Source organism: Chelonia mydas, chromosome 9 (genome assembly GCF_015237465.2).
Source record: "Chelonia mydas isolate rCheMyd1 chromosome 9, rCheMyd1.pri.v2, whole genome shotgun sequence".
Taxonomy (NCBI): domain Eukaryota; kingdom Metazoa; phylum Chordata; order Testudines; family Cheloniidae; genus Chelonia; species Chelonia mydas.
Genome location: NC_057855.1, coordinates 17,891,221 through 17,913,829, shown reverse-complemented (window position 1 = coordinate 17,913,829; position 22,609 = coordinate 17,891,221). Strand labels below are relative to the sequence as shown.

Below are 22,609 nucleotides of genomic sequence, written 5' to 3'. Positions count from 1 at the left end.
GTTAGCTTTGCTGGAGGAAATAATATTGAGACCTCTGAAGATTTAAGAAGTTCTTAAAACTGAAAAATAATTCAAAAAAATAAATTACAAGTCTTTCAGTTTTAAGTTAATTCAGAAAGAGTGTAGAAGTAGGGTATTTAAAACGGGTAGCTATTTGTGTCTGTGTGTATATGTGTGTGTGTGTGTGTGTGTGTATATATATATATATATATATATATATATATATATACACACGTGTGTGTGTGTGTGTGTGTATCTGCATGTGTATATATGTATCGGTGAGTGGGTGCATGTGTATATATAACTCGTAAGTGTCCCCTATTTGGAGAAAAACTTTTTCAATTTGAACATATTTTAAAGTGCCTTTCTCTTTACAACATAAAATTTTTGCATTGTGTGGCTCACTAAACATGCAACACACCAAATTTGAAATCTCCCTCACTCAAAGTCTCACACACCTCTTGACACCTCAGTAAAATGAATAGCAATCTCTGGCAGTGTATATTTACCAGCCTTCTAATACAATAATTATCCCAAGGTTTAAAAAAAATGCAAGAACTAAGTTTTATTTCTAACCCCTTTTATTATGAATAAAAATGAAGATACTATAATAATAAATAATGATGATGATTATGTAAAGCACTTTGAAATCTTTAAATGAACAGTTCTGTAAAGGTCAAAATAATATCACTGTTTTAAGTCCTTGCATTTCCCTGTTTAAACAATGGTAACATATGTTAGTTGCTAAGAGCAACTGTTACAGAAAAGCTTTAGAACTTTAATTAGCATATGAAAATCAAGAAATATGTTTTTAAAAATTGGCTTTAAAAATTTAAAAAATTCAGGTTTCTTAAATTTGTTGCCTCATGTAAAAAGAGTTTTTTTAAGAATACTGTATAGTGTGATAAAGATGTAAACACTTCATATAACAGGAGATGTGTAGGAAGAGTGCCAGTAACTGACTGAATAGGTACATGACGGTTAAACCTATCAACCATTGGTTATAACTTTTGGTAACAAAAAGGGACTGTCTGTGGAAAGCCATGCATACATTTAAGGCTCCTAGCTTTGCAGTGTGGGAACAGAGATCTCAAATATTTGGGACAGCAACACACCATGAAACCATCCATCACCTGTTAGGTCCCGATAGCTTAATGCATAAAGAAAGCCAGAATACCCAAGATGACATCTGAATGTTATGCTCCATTTCAAAACAAACAAACAATATTCCCCTCATTCTACCCTGCTTTTTATTATTTTTAATCTATCTTTGTGCAATCGATCGAACACCAACTCATGCACATCCCTCTCTATTGGTGGGGTAGATCTAGAATTTGTGTAGTGTACAAAAATATTAATATCATTAATAGCTTTTAACTTTGTTTGGCATCCCAGATATTTTTGTTTTAATAATTGTAGGCTTATGTCTGTAAGTCCCATGGAAAATGAAACTACTGTTTGGGAAAGGTTTTTTTTTTTTTTGCTTTTGAAAAGTCCATAAAATAAATCAAGGGGTGGATGGGGGTGTGAGACTCTCTCTCTCTCTCTCTCTCATATGAGCGCATGCACAAGGAAATTAAACTAAGTATGTTTTTAAATGAAGCTGTGTAGTAATGCACACTCTTTTGTTTAAAAATTCATAGAACAGAATATTCTGTTAAATATCTGGTTCTCTTCCCTCAAATTATTTAACCACAGATTTGACTTTCCAAAACGAGAGTCTATAGTCAGAGAGTAATACGTTTTCCATTCTCTTATCGCTTCCTGGTTTTTTCAAAACTGCTGTCTGTTGTGGTTTTGTGGAGCATGAGGGGGAGTTGGGAGCTTTTTGAAAAGCAACTATAGATGATTGCCTCATTATAAAGCAAGTCTTATGATCTCTTTAGGCCTCTTTTATAATATAGGCCAGTAGTTCTCAAACTGTGGGTTGGGACCCCAAAGTGGGTCGTGACCCTGTTTTAATGGGGGCCAAAGCCAGAGAGCTTCAGCCCTGGGCAGCAGAGCTTAGGTTACAGCCCCCGCTGCCTGGAACAATGGGCTGAGCCTCCCCACCTGGGGTGGTGGGCTCAGGCGGGCTCAGTCTTCCATCCCCCCTCCTGGGGTTGTGTAGTACTTTTTGTTGTCAAAAAGGGGTCACAGTACAATGAAGTTTGAGAACCCTGGTATAGGTCATAGATAGTCAGACATGTAACAGCACTAAGTGGTTTTGCCTAAGCCACAGCTATTTCCACTATTTCTTTCCAACATGGGCGGGGGGGGGGGAGCGGGGATTATAGATTAGCCTCAGGTGAGTGAGTGACAGCCGTATGATTAAAGCCCTGCAAATCTGCGAATATCCGCTTTATCTCTGCGGAATATTTTTGCGGATTGTGCATGGATGCAGATCCAAATTTTATATCAAGAGCCCCGCAAATCTGCAGCTATCAGTGAGCTTTACATCCATGGATTGCGAATCCGATGTGGATACAAATTTTGTATTCACTCAGGGTTCTACGTATGATTTCCCTCCCCCACTTCACCTTGCTCCATGGGGGAAATATGGAGACAAAATATGGTGTCTTTACCTCACCTTGCCAGTGTAGAAAATATTCCTACCAACGACCTCTAAAGGATATTTTAGTCATGATGAAAAGTTTAAAAGCTCAGTAAACTGCAAATGAGAGTTCAGCAAGTATGATTAATGTTAAAACAGTAATTTTTTTACTCTTTTAATCTTAATGACATTAGCTAAAATGAAAATGATGTGAAGAAAATCAGACTTACAAAACAATCTCAAGATGCAGTAAAAATATTGCTTTAAAAAAAATCCCACCAAAAACATTTACGTGAAGATTTGGGTAAAGTCACAAATCTCCATGTAAAATAAGGGTGGTGGTAGTGAGGGGATTACTTAAAAACTGATTCTCCTATCATTCTGAATTAAATCAGAAATATTTCCCTTGAAGTCAGTGGAAGTACATTGACAAAGGAGAGGAAAATAGAGTTTTTAATAAAAAGAAAAGGAGTACTTGTGGCACCTTAGAGACTAACCAGTTTATTTGAGCATAAGCTGTAGCTCACGAAAGCTCATGCTCCAATAAATTGATTAGTCTCTAAGGTGCCACAAGTACTCCTTTTTTCTTTTTGTGAATAGAGACTAACACGGCTGCTACTCTGAAACCTAGAGTTATTAATGTTGACAGTATCTTTTCTGGTTAATCTGGATATTTAAGGTTTAAATATTTAAGATCTGCCCTTTATCACAACTAAGTAGCTAAGTGTATCAAGAGCATGGTCTTGGAAGGTTTTATGTAACTGTGGGAGAAGGACAGGAAACCCCAATTTTTTTATATAAACAATGGTTTAAGGGATATGGTATGTTTTGTATCCTACCTTGTACTTTTGAGCTTAATTCTAACCTGATGTTCATAACTGAGTCTTTGATCATCTAAGGAAATATCTTTGAGTGTGCATTATCAATTTATAGAGAAGATAGATATCCAGGTTTTTTAAATACATTTATGTAAACCATTATCAAGGATGAAATCAGATCAATTTCATATAGATTTTTAACTTGTATCAGTAAGGGAAAGGCTTGTTTGTGTAATTGTTGAGCGATAATGAAGGAGGGAATGTTTTCCTCTCCAGTGGGAACAGTGGTTAGAGCGGATGTTTTAGTCATAGAAATTTTGGCTAAATGTGTAGTGCATTCCAATTTATATACTTTTATGGGTATGCTAGTTCTGAATTATAATCTGGGGGTGTATTTCAAAGTTATTTGCAATTTTTGAGTGCCTCACACACAGGTAGGTAAGTATATATTATCTGCAGTACTACACAGGGCAGGTAAGTGACTTGTCTCGGGTGACACAGAAAATCTGGCAGAGGTAGGCCATCCATCCTTTATGTAAACCTTATCTCTTGAGGTTAAGCCTGTTTCATCCTGTGGTCCATTTTAATATATGTGAGTAAATCATTCACTTTTCATATATGGGGAATACTTGGTAATGCACAAGTGGTATATTTTCCAGCCCCATTTACTCACAGTAGATCCCATGTCCCTTCTTGGTCCAATGACTATAGTCAAAATAGTGAGAGTATTACTTTCCTAGAGCAACCTGTTAGCTGCAGGAATTCTGACTTTGATGTCAGCTCTTGCATGAAAGTGGCTGTATAGCGCCTCCTTTGAAGTGTTGAGCCTCTTCACTTTCTGTTGGAGACCATCACTCTTCAGGGTTGGGCCCTCTTACTGCATATCTCAGGTACAACTAAACCTATGGCTACTCATTATAGCATTGTGCTAGTGATCTTGTTATTGAGAAGGCACTTATAATAAGCCTTTATTTACAGGCCCTTAATAGCTCATTGAAAATTACCTGAATGTCTTGTGCTTATTTTTAGCCAAAGCTGAATTTTATTTTGGGGGCTGGAGGTAGCTTGCCAATATTCTATTTAGCCACTTCTGATTGATCCTGATGTGGAAACTGTTACCCTTAGCTTTTCAAACATTTTGTTCACACGTGAATAAAGTGTCATGTTAAAATTTCAAATTTGCTAGGGAATTACTCCTCACCGGCAAAGAAATGTCTCTGGAATATTTGAAAAACTTGCTGTAGAAAAGAGCATTTGATAATCCATGTATTTCATAGGCGACATACTTTGTTCCATTAACTTTGTAACAGCACATTTATGGGTGAAATGTACTTTGTGCATGACTTTGTACAGTTTCTCCTCAAGGTGCAGAGCCCATGCTTAAGAGCTTACCAAAAACAGATGCCTAAATATGGACTTAGAGCCCAACATTAGGCACCTGTTTTTTAAAATCTTGCCTTAAATATTCACACACCTGTACTGGTATCTGGTACTTTGCATATCCAAATAAACTCAACAGAACTTATACACTATGAATTATCATATTTTATATATGTGTAAATAATATAATTTTTGTTTGTGTATCTGGTTGCATATGTATATGCCTGTCATCAGCAGTGATCAGTGGTGACTCTTTTTAACTTTTCTTTATATGAAAAACGGAAAATGTAAAAAAAAAAAACTCTAATGAAACGTTGTTATATCTGAGAATTCTTGTATTACTTTGCATCAGGGGCGGGCAAACTTTTTGGCCTGAGGGCCACATCGGATTTCCGAAATTGTACAGAGGGCCAGTTAGGGGAGGTTGAGCCTCCCCAAACAGCCTGGCGTGGCCTGGCCCCCATCCAACCCCCCTCCCTGTTCCCTGACAGCACCGCCCCCCCTCCCCCGTCCCCTGACAGTCCCTAGAACGGCCCCCGACTGCCACCCCGTCCAACCCCCCCCCCGTCTTGACTTCTCCCCCGACCGTTGCCCCCATTCAACCCCCCTGTTCCCTGCGCTCTGACCGCCCTGACCCGTATCCACACCACCACCCCCTGACCACCACTACAAACTCCCCTGTCCAACCCCACCTGCTCCCTGTCCCCTTACCGCGCTGCCTGGAGCACCGGTGGCTGGCGGCGCTACAGCCGCACCACCCAGAGCACCAGGATAAGCAGCCACGGCTCTGCAGCCCCACTGCCCAGAGCATTGCACTGACGGTGCGGTGAGCTGATGCTGCAGGGGCGGGGCTGGGAGATAGCCTCCTGGGCCAGGAGCTCAGGGGCTGGGCAGGAGGGTCCAGCGGGCTGTAGTTTGCCCATCTCTGCTTTACATGGTGAAAGCAATACTAAACAGCCACCTCTTTCCTGGAACACTGCACAGTGCCTCCTATGCACTGTATGAGCGAGGGGTCCTGTGGAAAAAGTAGTATGTGATCATGTAATTAAAGATTGTATCGTATTGCATGCGCTCAAGAGGACAGAATTAAGGTACCATAGGGGAACTTAATTTTAGCACTTCCTAACTCTTGAGTGCTTGACTTGACGACCTTAACACATTTCTTTCAACATAGCTTTTTGTTTGTTTATGTAACTTCCTAGATATTTAAAAAAACAAACAAAACAAATTTATGTTTAACTGTTGTTGCTTGGACTCCTATAGTAATGCCAGCAGTAAAAACTGCAAAGTTTTAGGCCCAGTGAAAAGGAAATGACACATACGAAATGGCAGAGATAACAGAGCAAGTTGCATTAAGGAGTTCATTTAGCTCCTTCTATACTGTGTGTGTGCGCGCATGCATGCATGCACATATGCACGTTACAGTTATCACAGACAAGGTGTGGAGACAGTTATGTAGATTTTTTGGGGGATGGAGGTGTCCAAAAAGAATCTCTCGAGCATTAACCATATACAGCAATGCAAGTGGGTTGAATTACAATACCTGTAGGAAATTTATGTTATGGTGTCTGACTCGGAAAACACTTTTTTGGGGGGAGGGGGGAGAGATATCCAGGTAATAAGACAGCACATACAACTTGTCCTCCAATGATTTTACTCAGCAGTGCTCAAAACCATAAAGCTACATTACATTGCAGTGCTTCAAAAGCAAAAGCGTCATTCTGCTTTTGGTGGATTAGAGTGAAAGTGTCTCTCTCTCTCACTCACACACACACTTATATTATACTCCACAACCTATCACTCATTTCATCACAGATAAAATCGAAGTAGAGCCACTTGTGCCAAAAATTGTCTTGTCATTCAGTGTTGAAAAATACCCAGTCATGGTACTTGACAGAGTGGCCATTCCTGTCATCACAGGGCTCTAAAATAGCTATATTCTCTGTTTTCAAAATGCTCTTGGAATGATTCTTCACTATCAGACTTATGCAAGTATGTATGATGACCACCTTTGTGAAGTAATTAAAATTTCAAGTGTCATGTCATACGTCCATAGATCTTTATTTCATAAATTTATATGAATAAATGAATATAGCTGCAGAACATAGCTATATTAATGGAATGAAAACTGAATTTAAGATTTCCATTTTGATGCTCTTGATCTGTATCGATCATTGCAAGATTGCAAAGCGGTCAGACAGATTCTCTTTCAAAGGGCGGGGGGGAAATGTTTTTTTCATTTTGTATCAGTGATTCTTGGAAAGTTAATGCATTAAATACAACATTTTTTTTTTGTCAAAAGGTTATTGACCTACTATATTCCATTTTTAAGACAAATTCTCTCCAAAGGAATGGTATTCTATGTTTATTAGAATTCAAGCTCGAAGAAAGGTAAACAATATAGCCATATTTTAGTTATTTTATGCAAATACTAAAATGCTAACTAAAACTAACTTGGGGAGAGAGAGAGAAATACAGGTCTGTTGTGGTGCTGTACTTTACTCATGCAGTTGTTCATTTAAGTGTAATAGTTATGCTGGGCATTCACTGAACAAGAGCCTAATAGTATAAAGTGCTAAGAATTCCCTGTGAGTTGCTGACATCTCTCAACTCTTCATGAACTTGATAAACACAAAGGGCACTCAGTTCCTTCCAGGAAGATCTTGGCACTTAACCAGACTGGACCGCAAATACTCACAATACAGTCCCGTATGTGAAGTAGGGTTCCTTAGATATAAAAGTGTGAATTCTCCCTCACTGGGTTTAACCTTGACAAGAATGCTTGCGAGGGACTTCAGTTTCCTTAGCCCTTTCACATTATCCCCTTTCCTTCCATGGATTTAATCCATGTACACAACTTTTGTGTTGCCGTATCTGACAGGAAAACATTTAAACTCTCATTGACTTGCCATTAAATGGACTTAGAGTTGTTTTGCTTCAGCAACCTTGACAAAGGGGACTGAATTCATCATGGTGCATTGGCTTGTGCACCACCACTTCATAACAATTTAAGAGCAACTCTACTGGGACAGACCAAAGGTCCATTTAGCCCAGTATCCTGTCTTCCGACAGTGGCCAATACCAGGTGCCCCAGAGGGAATGAACAGAGCAGGTAATCATCAAGTGTTCCATCCCCTGTCGCCCATTCCTGGTTTCTGGCCAACAGAGGCTATGGACACCATCCCTGCTCATCTCTGGTTAATAGCCATTGATGAACCTATCCTCCATGAACTTATCTATTTCTTTTTTGAACCCTGTTACAGTCTTGGCCTTCACAACATCCTCTGGCAAAGAGTTCCACAGACTGACTCTGCGTTGTGTGAAGAAATACTTCCTTGTTTGTTTTACACCTGCTGCCTATTAACTTCATTTGGTGACCTCTAGTTCTTGTATTATGAGAAGGAGTAAATAACACTTCCTTATTTAGTTTCTCCACACCAGGCATGATTTTATAGACCTCAATCATATTCCCCTTGTCTCTTTTCCAAGCTGAAAAGTCCCAGTCTTATTAATCTCTCCTCATATGGAAGCCATTCCATACCCGTAAACATATTTGTTGCCCTTTTCTGAACCTTTTCTAATTCCAATATATCTTTTTCTTTTTTTTTGAGATGGGGCGACCACATCTGCACGCAGTATTCAAGATGTGGGTGTACCATGGTATTTTCTGTCTTATTATCTATCCCTTTCTTAATTCTGTTCCCTTTTTTGACTGCCACTGCATATTGAGTAGATGTTTTCAGAGAACTATCCACAATGACTCCAAGATCTTTCTTGAGTGGTAACAGCTAATTTAGACCCCATCATTTTATATGTATAGTTGGGATTATGTTTTCCAATATGCATTACTTTTCATTTATCAAAATTGAGCTCTACAATCCGCTTTTAAAAAGCATATCTCCCTCTAGTTTATTTCCCTTTTATTGTTCTGTATTCATCAATGCAAGATGACTTAAGCTGCCTTAGCAGTAATTAACTTGCTCCCCACATTTGCCCAGGAGGGTCAAATCCTGGCACTTGTACTCATGTGGTGTAGAACCCAGTTCCATAAGTAAGTACCATTGGAAGCAAGGAGTGAGGTAATACTTCATGTAAGAAAAGCAGAATTTGGCCCTTCATCTTTGCACCAGTTCTTTGTTTACTATTTCTTCACTGAACATGGCCTCCTTTAAGTCTAAGGGTGATTTAGATACATTTATCTGAAGATGCCCAGTATGAATTGCTTGCTGTCTCACAGTTACCAAAGGCGTCTACACATCTGTCACATTTCTCAGCACAATAGCAAAAATTGCATCTTCCAACAACATCTGTTTCCATGTCTGAAGATTTTATGGTGATGCTTCCTACCCCAGTTTAGCCAGTGAAGACTTTAGTTGTATTTTTATATATCTAACTACAACTTATATATTTTTAATTGGCTTAATAGATCTATTCTTCTAGAGTGCTTTTCCCCCTCTGTCCACATTAAAGCAGTTATTGGAGCATTTAATTGTTGTGTACTTCACATAGCAATTTAAGATCACTGAAGCAGTTCATATTTTTTCTTTTCCTCAGACATATTCAGTCTTCCAGATAAAAAGCACCCTCTCTTAGTCCTTCTACTATTTATAAATATTAATCAATCAAAACCCAAGGCAGGCTGATCAACTTACTATAATAGCAAATCTTCAACATGAGATCACTTTGTTCTAAATGAGATTCATAGTAGTCTACCAAAATGATCAGCTACATATAAAACCAAGATATTCTTTGCTATCCGCCTGAGAAGTCCTGTGATAGATGATGTAGAAAAATCCCAGTTCACTTTACTGTACATATAGTAGTTTATTGTCATCTTACTTTCTGATTCATTCAAAAGGTAAGAGTGGGGAAAACATCAAAGTTTGCCAAGTGGACAAGGAGGAAAAAATCAATGGGAGTAAGAGGCTTCTAAGGAGATCTTACAAACAATAAATAGAAATACAGTGAAGGCAAATAAACTGCTGGGAGATGCAATCTGCTTTTAAAGAGTAGCTAGAGCTGGGTGAAATTTTGTGCACAAAACTCTTTTTGCCAAAAATAAAAGGAGATTTGGGTTGACTGAAATATTTTGCAAATTCATGTTGAATTCGACAAATTGTTGTGCTTTTTTTTTTTAAAGTTAAAACATTTGTTTTTCAAAAAGTCAAAACAAACCACTTAACTATTGTGATTCAAAATGTCTGTTTCAAAATTTACTTACTTTTTTATATAAACGTATAAAAATAAAAGGTTGTTTTAAAGCTCAGAACTAATCGCTTCATTTTGGGTTGAATTAAATATTTTTGTTGGACCCAAAGTGATTTTTTTGTTTTTTGTTTTTGTTTGCTGGCCTTGGCTGCCTGCCCCCCACCCCCCCAAAAAAAACAAAAATATAAAACAATCAGTTGTTCACACAGCTCTAATTGTGTAACTAGCTTATACTGGCTTTCAAAGCCCTGAATAGCGTAATAATCACTGACAGAAAACTTCATTAACGCAGTTAAGGTTGCCTGGTGGTGTCTTGTGCCCTTCCAGAAAGTGAGTTCAGTGAAACTCAAACTTCAGAAAACAAGGAAATTCAGAGTCAAAGGACATACTAGTGCAACCTTAACTCTACCCTTCTGGAGCTGGCAATAACCAATGGTAGTTATCTTCATGCACTTCAGCTATGTTAGGTGTAGCTGTACTGAACAGTGCAGAGATCAGTTGGGGCTACTTGGCAGAGTTGAGATTGTGATATCAGGTCTAGGGTCCGTGGAGAAGGAAGGTTTGAGCTCCATGGAGGTGTGAGATCAAAGGAAAGAGATGCATGTGTACCCTGAGGGATCCAGTATGCCTCATCTCAGCGCTGAGTTCTGTAGGTTTTCAGTAATGGGACATGGGGGCAGAGGGGAAGTCGTCTTGGTATGGGGATTGGAGGCTTGAGAGGGGATATGAGAGTGGTCTTTGGCTTTAGTGATAGGTATGTGAAAGTCTAGTGTGTTAGATGGAATCCTGGGGCAAAGAGGTTGTGACCGGGGGTAAAGGAATTGTAAAACATATCAGGTGTAGTATTTTTTTTTCCTGTGAAGTAGGCTGAGGTTTGAGTGTAGAACAGGTGCAGATAGCTTCTGTTCAGTACAGAACAGCTCACCTAAATACAAGTTCTGCCTTAGCAAAGAGAAGGTGTTAGAACTTGTGCTACTGTAGGGTTGCCAGGCATCCAGTCTTCGACCGGAACACCTGGTCAAAAAGGGCTCCTGGCAGCTCCAGTCAGCACCAGCACAGCACAGCTGACCGGACCATTAAAAGTCCAGCTGGCCCCAGCGGCCGGCTCAGCATGGCTCCCAGAAGTGGCCGCCATGTCCCTCTGGTTCCTCGGCGCAAGGGTGGGCAGGAGGGCTCCGCATGTTGCCCCTGTTCGCAGCACAGGCACCACCCCAAGTGCCAACTCCACAGCTCCACGCCAATGGGGGCTGCGGGAAGTGGCGCGGGCTGAGGGATGTGCTGGCCGCCAGGGGGCTTGTGGTGCTGGCCGCCAGGGGGCTTACCCTGGCAGGCCTCATGCCAAAGGTTGCTGATCCCTGATTTAGGATCTTGTAAAGTGTATGAGTAGTTTACATTTTTCCATCCAGTGTTCAGAACTTTGCATTTAACGACATTGAACTTCATTTAGTACCATGTTGTCCATTCATCTAGCATGTTTAGGTGTTTCTGAAATTCCTTAGACTCCTTTGTGGTCCCAAATAACCTGTATAGCTTTGTGTCATCTACTAATTTTGCTTCTTGTCTACTTACCTCCCCACTTTCCATCATCAATAATTACATTTTATATATAGTATATATGTTTGTGTGTATAATAACACTGTACCTACTACAGAACCTTGAGGCACTCCACTTTTACCTTCTGCCATGATGAAAATTGACCATTTAATTCTGCTCTTAGTTGTTTTTCTCCTGACCTAGATGACACCAAGGGACTGTGTGCACATGTCGGGGCCGGGGATGGGGGGGATCATATTACATGGCAGACACTTTTCTCTTGGTTATAATGTTATCCACTGTTGGTCAGCCTGTGAAGATAGGCCCTGAAACTGGAGGATCTACTAGCAAAGTATTCTGCAGTAAATTAGGCCAGGTCTACACTATAAACGTACATCAATATAAGTGTGCCACTTAGGGTTGCCAAATAACCCCCGGTGTAGGCAGTGCTACGTCAATGGGAGGAGGCCTTCTCCTGTCGACATAGCTACTGCCTCTCGCGGGGGTGGAATAACTGTGCTGCCAGTGGAAGCTCTCCCATCGTCATATTAGCATCTTCATTTTGCTACTGCAGCTTTTCAAGCGTAGATCTGCTGTTTACAGAAAGCTAGCCCATAGATTTACAGTGTTAGGAAACATATGGTGATACATCTAGTGAAAGTTAATAAGGAAATAAATTGAACTGTAGCTGGTATCTTATTCAAGAAAACAAAGGCAGCAGGAGACTTTAGGGTAGTTATGAGTATAATAACTTCAAAAGGCAGTGAGGGCCCACAGAGTGGCCTCAGTGTTTGGTACCTATGTGTGGCAGGGGAAAAGCAAGCAAGCAAATAGGCATGTTGGTTTCAGGGATCATTTCAGGCTCCAGCATTGCCCCCTAGTAGCACAAAGAAGAAAAATCTAGAGGCTAGGGCCCTGAACTGGGACCCAGAAGACTTTGAGTTCAGTTCCTAGCTTAGCTACACACTTTCTTTGTGACCTTGGGAAAGTCATATAATCTACTCTATGCCTGAGTTTCCCCACCTACTTACCTGCCTCATAAGGGTGTTGTGAGGATAAAACTCATAAACCATAATTTATTAGATGGCCATAATACTCATCAAATGCAGTGACTTTTTTTTCCCACTCCCCCTCCCAGTGGTAATCTACTAGAAACACTATTCATATTAGGTTCTCTCATAAACTATAATAAACTAGTTTTTCTTACCACCAATTTTAAACAAATATTTTGTAAAACGTTTAGGAACTTTGAGTGTAATGGCTTGAAATAACATTGTTGTACCCAAAATGAAGTAGCTATTACTGAACAACCTAGATTTGTGTCAGTACAAACAACGCTTTCCACAGTTCTGATCAAAATAATACAAAAAGTAAGTATCTTTTCGCACCTGTAAATGTAGCGGGAAATGGAGACACTATAGGAGAACATCAGAATTCCAGAAGGAAATAAACTGTTCTTTTTATTTTTACTTGGAAAATAAGCACAAGAGACTGAAATGATGGTTGGTTGTTTCGCTCATACAGAAATTCATGGTGTTGAGTGGAATTGAAAAGTCTAAGCAAATTAGCTTGATGTGCTCTGGAAGCAAGAAATTGTTCCATCATTTTAAGTTTTTTGTGAAGTTATGGAAACAACATAAGACAGACATGCTCACATGGAATTTAAATCAGTTTTCCGTGCTTGAGTAGAGTAAGTGTGAAGTCAAGTCACCCAACAAAATGTGTATTTCTAAAACAACAATTTAGGGCTGTTTTAGGGAGATCACTTGAGGCAATGTGCTCTTGTTGTAAGAGGCTGTTTCACCTATTTGGGATTATGGAGACCAATGAAGACTTTTACTCTTAAATTGCTACTAATCCTATTTTTTTAAAATTTGTCCAGGTTGAAACACTTTATCATCGAAGTTTGACTGTCTCTCGGCTTGTACAAAGCATAATTAAGACCTGTTGCACTCCCCCCCACCCCATCCCACCCCCACTAGGGTCAAAGTATAATGTTCAGCTGGCTGGCGTGCATGAATAATCCATCACTGTGAATCATTAACTTACAAGACTAGTTACAGTAATTGTGTCTTCTTGCAAGCTATGAAAATGTTCAGGGAAATAATTTATTTCTCTTGCTGGCGCATTTTATAATTCATTTACTTATTTTAGAATGCTTTATGCATTGGGTAGCATTGGGGTGTAAGCTCTGAACCAGATATGCTTGAGGTTAAACAGCTGAAAGGGAGCAATTTTATTTAAGTAAACTTCTCATAACTCTTTCTTTGAATAAAGGAAATAGGTGTTGGAGGGAATAAATACATATCCTACTCTGAAACTGTGTATTTCAAGTTAATTTAACCTCTTCCTCTTTTGGTACATATAATGGATGATGATGCACGTTGCTTTGGTTAGAAATAAAATTAGAAATCATGAATAAGTTTATTAAAAGGCAAAGGTTAATTTGCATATGATAAATATTGTATTTGGAAAATGGATAGCATTAACATAGTACGGTAATAAGCAGTGATATGATCAGTCAGGTACAAAACACTAATACTCAATGTTAAACTCATACTGTATTTAGCCTTTTTATGTTTTTTGTTCTAATATAGTAAATGATTACTTAATGATATATATATCAGACAATTATACTTTTCTGAAAGGCATAAACTGTGAGGCAGTATAGCTTACCACATAACATTTGAAAGGGCTTCATAAATCAGGTTATAATCTCCCTAGTAGTTAAGGCTACCTCACCTGGCAGGAAAAATGACACTATGGGCAGGTCTTCACTACCCACCAGATCAGCAGGTAGTGATCGATCTGTCGGGGTTCGATTTATCGCATCTCATCTAGATGCGATAAATCGATTCCCGACCGCACTCCCCATCAACTCCAGCTCGCGAGAGGCAGAAGCGGGGTCGATGGGGGAGCAGCAGCAGTTGACTCGCTGCCGTCCTCACAGCCAGGTAAATCGACCCTGTAAATGATGGTGGGAGTCTTGCCTTCAAATTGGTACTGAATCAATATCCCAGAATAAAGGCACAGTGCTTCTTTTGTGGTGTGGTGGCAGGTTCATTATTTTAGTTGAAATGTAAACCCAAGGACCTAACTGTTTTCATTAAAGATCCCATGATACTCAAGTAGATGTGGGGTTATTTTAATCCCCATGTCTTGGATGTTATGCTCTGTCAATATTTACTCCTATATCTAAATTTCCCCTGCATTTTTAACTGGAGAAGATATTTCTTGCTTATTCATTTAAACAAAAAAACAAAAAAAACCCTTGTGTAGTGTGGTGGTGTTAAATGACTGCCATGTTCACTCTCAAAGATAGTTTTATTTCTGTAGCAGGTGAGAGATTCTTGTGTATATATGGCAAAGTCTTCAAAAATGAGCATTCGCTTTTGCATGCCTGTTTATGTGTGTGCTTGGGTAGCCAGTTCCAAGGCCAACTGAAGTCAGCAGGAGCCTTTTTATTGACTTTAAAGGGCTGGTATGAAGACCTACAGGAATAAGTGGTACTGCCATGTTATCTGCTCTAGAAGGGAGAAACATTAAAAATGCATCCAGTTATCCGTTGAGTGGCAAGGAAGGAAAGGGAGCGAAGTGGCTCATTGGAATATCATAACTGATTTTCCACTTGAATTTCTGAAATATTGATTGTGTAAATGAGTACATGTGTTAACGCATGAATGTAACCAACACCCAAATTATACGGTGACAAGCACTTTTGAAGTAGGTATAGGTATCCAGATGTCTGAAAGCAGAAAAAAGTTAAATCTGAACATAATGGACTCCTCTGGACCAGCATAGAAAGTCTGGTGAAAATAAATCTCTCTTGACTTTAGGGTTATGTGTATCAGGGTGTTTTTTATTTTTTGTTTATGATGTATTACTTTTTTTTGTTGTTTTTAAAACAACACTACATACTAGTGGAATGATGGAAGCTCAGGAGTTTAGTAAAATGTCCATTCTGCAGTAACTACCCCAACCAGATAAAACGTGAAATGGTGAGTTCCTAAAATGACTGACAGAGAAGAGGTCTACATTGTTGACAGGATTCTCATCCATCATATTGCCCAATAAGTAATTAATAGATAGTATCTGGGTTTGACAAATTTGGCTCCTACTAATCTGAAGATTAAGCTCAGGGGTTAGGATGGAAAATTTCTGCATGGTGCCCCATACAGTGGCATCAGTTTCTGATACTCTTACTTGTATTGAATGCCTTAATCCAATGATGGTCTTACTAACTTAAGTGGGACATCTTTCGACTTGGTATAAATAAAGTTATTGGTACCTGGCCCTAAAACAATAAAGCAGCTTTTTGTACTAAACTTGACTGGAAAGTAATTTACTATTAAGGCTGATCAGATAGCAGAAAAAAGATTGACGGTTTTATTTGACTTTATTTTTACCACTATATGACAACTAACATCCAACCAGCTAGAGACCTCATCTATCATTGCATCCAGGGGCGGATTAGGATTTTGTGAGGCCCCTGGACCAGAGCAAGTGGAGGCCCCCTGGTGCTCCTGCCAAGGAGTAGGGTTGGGATCCAGGGGCAAGCCCTCACTCCCCGAGCAGAGCGTGGGTGGGCGCAGCAGGGCAACTCCTGTGCCCCGATCCTGCTCCCTGGCAGGAACGCTGGGCGGAGCAGGTCAGGGTGTGGGGGCACCCATTTTTCCAGGGGCCCCCAGTTGGCCAAGGCCCCGGGCATGGGCCCCATTGGCTAATCCGTCATTGACAAATATTATGATGCAATCAAATTATCTGAAACATCTCTGTAAAAACTCATCAAATAAAATAGCTGACCAACCCTACTTGCCATAGGCTTAAATTCCACTTCCTGCCTCCCGTCTTTCCTACAGTAGGCTGATGCTGTATCTCGTCTTAAGTCCTTTTTAGTGCCTAAATTCTCCCCCCTGCCCTCACTCGCTGCCAATATTACACTGTGTTCCCTTCCTCCTTCCCTATATTTTGTCTCCTTCCTACATACAGTGTCTTTCCTTAACTTATCCTTTTAGGGATGAGATTTTTCAGAAGCAGCTGAGTGATTTAGGATCCCAAGTCCCCTTAACTTTCATTTATCCTTAGGCTCTGTTGAAAATCCTAGCCATAATCTTCCTCTATGCTCACACCCATACCCCTCCACACCCCTTCATGTGGGGCTTCGAAATTCTTCCAGACGCCTAACGGTTTAAATCTATTAGACAGACAGACACAAAGAAAGATGAAAGGAAGATGATCTAGTTTTTCAGCTGTAACCCCAATGTCAGAAACATTGTTGCTAATTCTCATGACTCTCTCACAAGTCTTGTGATATTTTGTATTTTTAAAGCCCCAGCTCCTGGAGTCAGGTGACTATATATTAGAATCCTAGCTTTTATTTTTTAAAAGAAATTGGTTTCTAGCCCCCATGGTTGTAAAGAAAAACTTGAAAATGCAAACCCTGAAGACTTAAAAATGAGACAGCAAAGAAAAAGAAGTGCAGGTTTATTACTTTTAAAACTTAACAATTTTTAACCAAATTTCATGACTTTTGGGCACCTGACTCGTGAATTTGGTATATTTGAAGTTTGCAATATTGGAGAGGGCAATCCCTCTTCTACCCCAAACTGCTGGGAAAGAGATTCCTACCATGATTATTTGCATATCAGCCTTTGGCTAATAGAGGTCAGAAAACTTGCACCTTTCACAAAGTCTCTCTCGTCACTGGAAAGAAAAGGAGTGTGTTCGTTCGTTCTCTCTCTCTCATCCACCCTGAAGAGAATTTAATGTTAAAAACTTAATTCTTATATTTAGTGAAATCCTCTTTCAACATTTCCAGTTCACTAAATATATTCCAGAATTTAACACTGCAAATACCAGAAGTCGCTGCGCAGTCCATATATGACTGATAGTTGTATCTGGATACATGGGTCAATGTTAATGAGTTGATATGATGGGATATGCTGGATACCTTTTTATATGAAGAAAACTTATTACTGTTCCGCCTGCGTTGCCTGTTGGCTTGCCCAATTATCCCTTCAGGTTCAATTAATCTCAATGGAACATTTTTGATTTTCAGTAGATTTTCTTCAACATAGTATACTGAATGGAGTCATGTTTATAGAACAGTTAAATTGAACAAAAGAAAAGGAGCCAGGTCTTTATCTGGAGTAAATTGGCATAGCTCTCTTGAAATTCAGTGGTACTATATCAGTGTACACCAGCTGAAGATCTGGCCCTGTGTAGTGACCATCCTCCAGGATAGGTTGTAGATCCTTTACGATGCGCTGGAGTGGTTTTAGTTGGGGGATGTAGGTGATGGCTGGTGGCGTTCTGTTACTTTCTTTTTGGGGGCCTGTCCTGTAGTATGTGACTTCTGGGTACCCTTCTGACTCTGACAATCTGTTTCTTCACTTCCCCAGGTGGGTATTGTAGTTTTAAGAATGCTTCGTAGAGATCTTGCAGATGTTTGTCTCTGTCTGAGGGATTGGAGCAAATGCAATTGTATCTTAGGGCTTGGCTGTAGACAATGGATCGTGTGATGTGTCCTGGATGAAAGCTGGAGGCATGTAGGTAAGTATAGCGGTCAGTAGGTTTCCGATATATGGTGGTGGTTATGTGACCATCGCTTATTTGCACTGTACTGTCCACAAAGTGGATCTCTTGTGTGGACTGCTCCAGGCTGAGGTTGATGGTGGGGTGGAAATTGTTGAAATCATGGTGGAATTCCTTAAGGGCCTCCTTCCTATGGGTCCAGATGATGAAGATGCCATCAGTGTAGTGCAAATAGAGTAGGGGCGCTAGGGGACGAGAGCTGAGGAAGCGTTGTTCTAAATCAGCCATAAAAATGTTGGCATATTGTGGGGCCATGCAGGTACCCATAGCAGTGCCATTGACTTTAAGGTATAAATTATCCCCAAATCTGAAATCGTTGTGGGTGAGGACAAAGTCACAAAGCTCAGCCACCAGATCTTCCGTGACATTATTGGGGATACTGTTCCTGATGGCTTGTAGTCCATCTTTATGTGGAATGTTTGTATAGAGAGCTTCTACATCCATAGTGGCTAGGACGGTGTTTTCTGGAAGATCACCGATGGATTGTAGTTTCCTCAGGAAGTCAGTGGTATCTCGGGGATAGCTGGGAGTGCTGGTAGCGTAGGGCCTGAGGAGAGAGTCCGCATAGCCAGACAATCCTGCTGTCATAGCCAGACAATCCTGCTGTCAGGGTGCCAATACCTGAGATTATGGGGTGTCCAGGATTCTCAGGTTTATGGATCTTTGGTAGCAGATAGAATACCCCTGGTCGGGGCTCTAGTGGCATATCTGTATAGATTTGTTCCTGTGATTCTTCATTGAGTTTCTTGAGCAGATGGTACAGTTTCTTTTGGTACACCTCAGTGAGATCAGAGGGTATTGGCCTGTAGAATGTGGTGTCTGAGAGTTGCCTAGCAGCCTCTCATTAATACTCCGACGTATTCATGATGACTACAACACCTCCTTTGTCAGCCTTTTTTATTATAATGTCAGAGTTGTTTCTGAGGCTGTGGATAGCATGGTGTTCTGCACAGCTGAGGTTATGGGGCAAGTGATGTTGCTTTTCCACAATTTCAGCCCGTGCATGTTGGCGGAAGACCTCTATGTAGAAGTCCACTCTGTTATTTCAACCATTAGGAGGAGTCCATGCAGAATCCTTCTTGTAGCATTGGTAGGAAGGTTTCTGTGGGTTAGTGTGCTGTTCAGTAGTGTGGACTGTCAGTCTAAAAGGGATAGCTAAAGTGGCCAAGCTTCAAATGACCTACTTTGATATAGGTAATATTCCTGTACTGTATTCTGAAAGGCATCATTTGGGGGCACAAATCTTGCATTTAGTAGTGTCTAACTAGATCGCTCTTTCCTGTTACCTTTTGGTCATACTTTTTCTCTCTTGACAATTTACCAATAAAATCTATTATTTGAGACCACTACAACTGGATATGGGATATTAAGTGGAGGGAATTGCTGATGAGCAGCCCATAGAGAAACTGAGTTTAGAGATTAACAGAGAGAGGGAGTAACGAATGGTTTAAGCATCGAGTCATAGGCAAAGTGAGTTGCAATCCCCCTCCCCGTAGTGGTCAGTGAATGGCAATTATGAGGGACATTGTCGATACAGGGAGAGACAAATAACCCATGGTGCACAAGGTGTGGTTACATTCTAGCATTTGTAATGTCATGGGCTGATTCACTGCAGTAAAAGGTCAGATCTTTAGTTTTTCAAATAGATACAAGGAAAACATCTGCTGCATAAGTGCAGAATAAAGATTTTTCTAACACCAACAAATTTAAAAGAAGTATTCAGTATTAGAAGCATCTGAGTTTAGAGATCCATTGTGACCTTTCATGCACATAATTGCAGCTGTGATAAGTGAGTTTTCAAGTCTCATTGTATTAGTAATTCCTCTTTTGTAGTTAAGTTTTTAAATCCTTTTTTATCTATAGTCATTGCAGTGTCACTCCTGATACGTAGAAATCAATCCTGAAATTCAGCTGATCATCAGAAAAAGACCACCTCAGGTTGCTGCAGCATAAGTTTAATCTTACCTAGTCTAGCAAAAGAATGAAATATAATAATGGTTGCTATAGCAGTAGTAGTATTTGTTTTTGTTAACTCCTGTAAGCATGTCTGGGGCCATGTAAACTAAACTACATCACTCTCACAAAGTACAACTGCATATGCTGTTAACCAAGCAGGGCCTGCATTTTTATCCCCATTACTGTATGGGTATGTCCTTTCTAGGAAGCCCTCAATAACATATCCCACTTGAGGCTTGGCTCTTGTACCTAATCAACTAGTTTGTTACCATATTAAACAAAAATGGAAGTGAAACATCAAATGTTTGGTGGCATGTAATTGTGCACTTAAACGGGCCTGGACACTTGCAAGTCGGATCAGCCTCTAACCCTTTTCCTTAGGGCTACTGTAAGTTAAGTTGGTCGTAATGGCCCTCTCTGGGTCCCTATGCTGGCACAGAATAGCTGGAGCACACAGCACTCTGGCTACACTCTCTCCCAACGAGTCCTGTATGCTAGGGGCTGTGAGGGTAGAGCTGAGAGAATAATGGAATTATTTGGTTTGAAGGGCTGAACTGAAAAAGCCAAAAAAAAACCTGGTTCAATGAGAAGACATCTTTCTTTTCTGAAGTTTTCATCCAAACAGCCTCCTTCCCCCAAAAAGTTCCGTTTTGACAAGTAATTATTATTTTTCTTTAAACAATGCCACGATTACACAACTCCATGGATGTAAACTGGGTTCAATTTCTGCCAGTCAGGAAAGCTTGTCGTCAAAATTGTAAAAATTATGCAGTGCACAGTATCTCTTTAATGATATGATTTGGTTATTTGCTATAAATTATTGTTAACATTCAGATTTTAAATGAATCATAGATGCCCTTTTTAACTAAATGTTTTAACTAATGTCTGCTTAAATAACAAACCTGGGACCAAAATCTACCCTCCGCTATATCCATCCAATCACAACTGAGATTGCATGGCAGTAAGTGAGGGTGGAAATTAGCTCATTGTGAGAACTATTCCAACAGTTACAAGTTGTCAGATCTCACCCAGTACAGACTTCTTTGTCTTAATTGTGCCACTTGTCCCACATAAATAAAATGTGGTGGGCAATTTCACTTGGAGAATAGAGAGAACTCCTGGAACAGCAGCAATTCCTTTTATCAGGAAGACTTCAATAGAGATGTATGTCAAAGCCAAGGCCACCCTCCCAATACACAGCCTGGGTACTGGACTCTGCACTGGACTGCTGACTCCACTGGGGAGCCAAGTGGGAGGAATCTGCTCCAGCAGCACTCCCAAGTCAAGAGAAACAAACCATTCAGAACAAAGACAGAATTGTTCCCATATTATGGGATTATAATTATTAAATTCTATGGAGTGTTTTATCCCTAAGAGCTTCAATGGAAACAGGATCAGGCCCCTCACAGCTATTTGGAGACCTGACCTAAGTCAGATGAGTAAGTCCACAGCCAGGAAGTACAAAAACAGAGGGAAAAATTAACTGAAAAATTTCAAACTTCAAGGGGGAAAAAAGTATTACTTTGGCTACTGGATGCAAATCTATGTCTGAAACAATTTCCCTATTCCTGGGAAGCCCTATTTGCATCAAGGATTTAGAACCAGATTCTGATTACATTTACACCAGCATAACTCCACTGAAGTCAATGGAATTACTCTTGATTTAAGCTGGTGTAACTCAGACCAGAATCAGACCATTAAATTCCACAAAAATAAAATAAGGAATCAGTGGATTCTATTTATTTAAGGATGGCATCAAAGAGAGCATTAGCATTAAAAGATGTCACACAATGTGTGAGGAATGTCAGTTTATTATTACAAAGTATTTGTTATAAAATAACTAGCAGACCTTGCTTCTCCAACGTTTTTCAGCTTTATAGGCAATTACTGTATACAAGATGAAAGACTGCAGCAGCCACAGCCATTGGTGAGCTCCCAGACAGACTGCAATTATCCTTGGACGTGATTACATGAATCAACAAACCGTCAGGATAGCCACAATGCTGACAGCCAACCAACAGACATGTTTTAAAAATGGGACTACAAGGCACATCAGTAGGCCAACAAAGCTTCCGAAGGGACCGAGCTAGTCCTGGCAGCTTCTGTACTGGCAGATGTTGTGAAGCCAGACAGCTATGGGACTTGTACTGGCAGAGTGCTGAATCTATCACCATCCGGTTAATAGAGCTGTACTGGCAGTGGTTCTGAACCTGGCCAAGAACTATAAATGACTGCTACCAAAGCCTGCTGAAAGAGCTGTTTTGGCAGAGATGCTAAGCCCGACCAGCAGAGCTGCAATGGCTGCAAGTTTGAAACAAGCTTGCCCATAAAACTGGACTTGTGCAAAAATTTCCAAAAACCACCTAAAGAAAAATGGAAGGAAAAAAGTAACTGGATAGATGCTTATTTCTAAAAGGAGATCGCAGAAAAGGGAGGGAGTCATTCAGTCTACACAGGTGTATTCATTACAAATCTGAACTGTATGGAGATACAGGAACTATCATGAGCAATTAACCACATTCCTCAAGTATTTCTCTGTCTCTGATGGGATATCCCATTATAAGATCTGTTTGACATAAAATAAGTT

General features: G+C 40.1%; 1 protein-coding gene across 2 annotated transcripts in view; it reads left to right on the top strand.

Annotated features, from left to right (window-relative positions):
- SERPINI1 (serpin family I member 1) overlaps positions 1–22,609 on the top strand; it is a 78,901-nt gene that overhangs the window by 1,057 nt on the left and 55,235 nt on the right. The window lies entirely within an intron of this gene.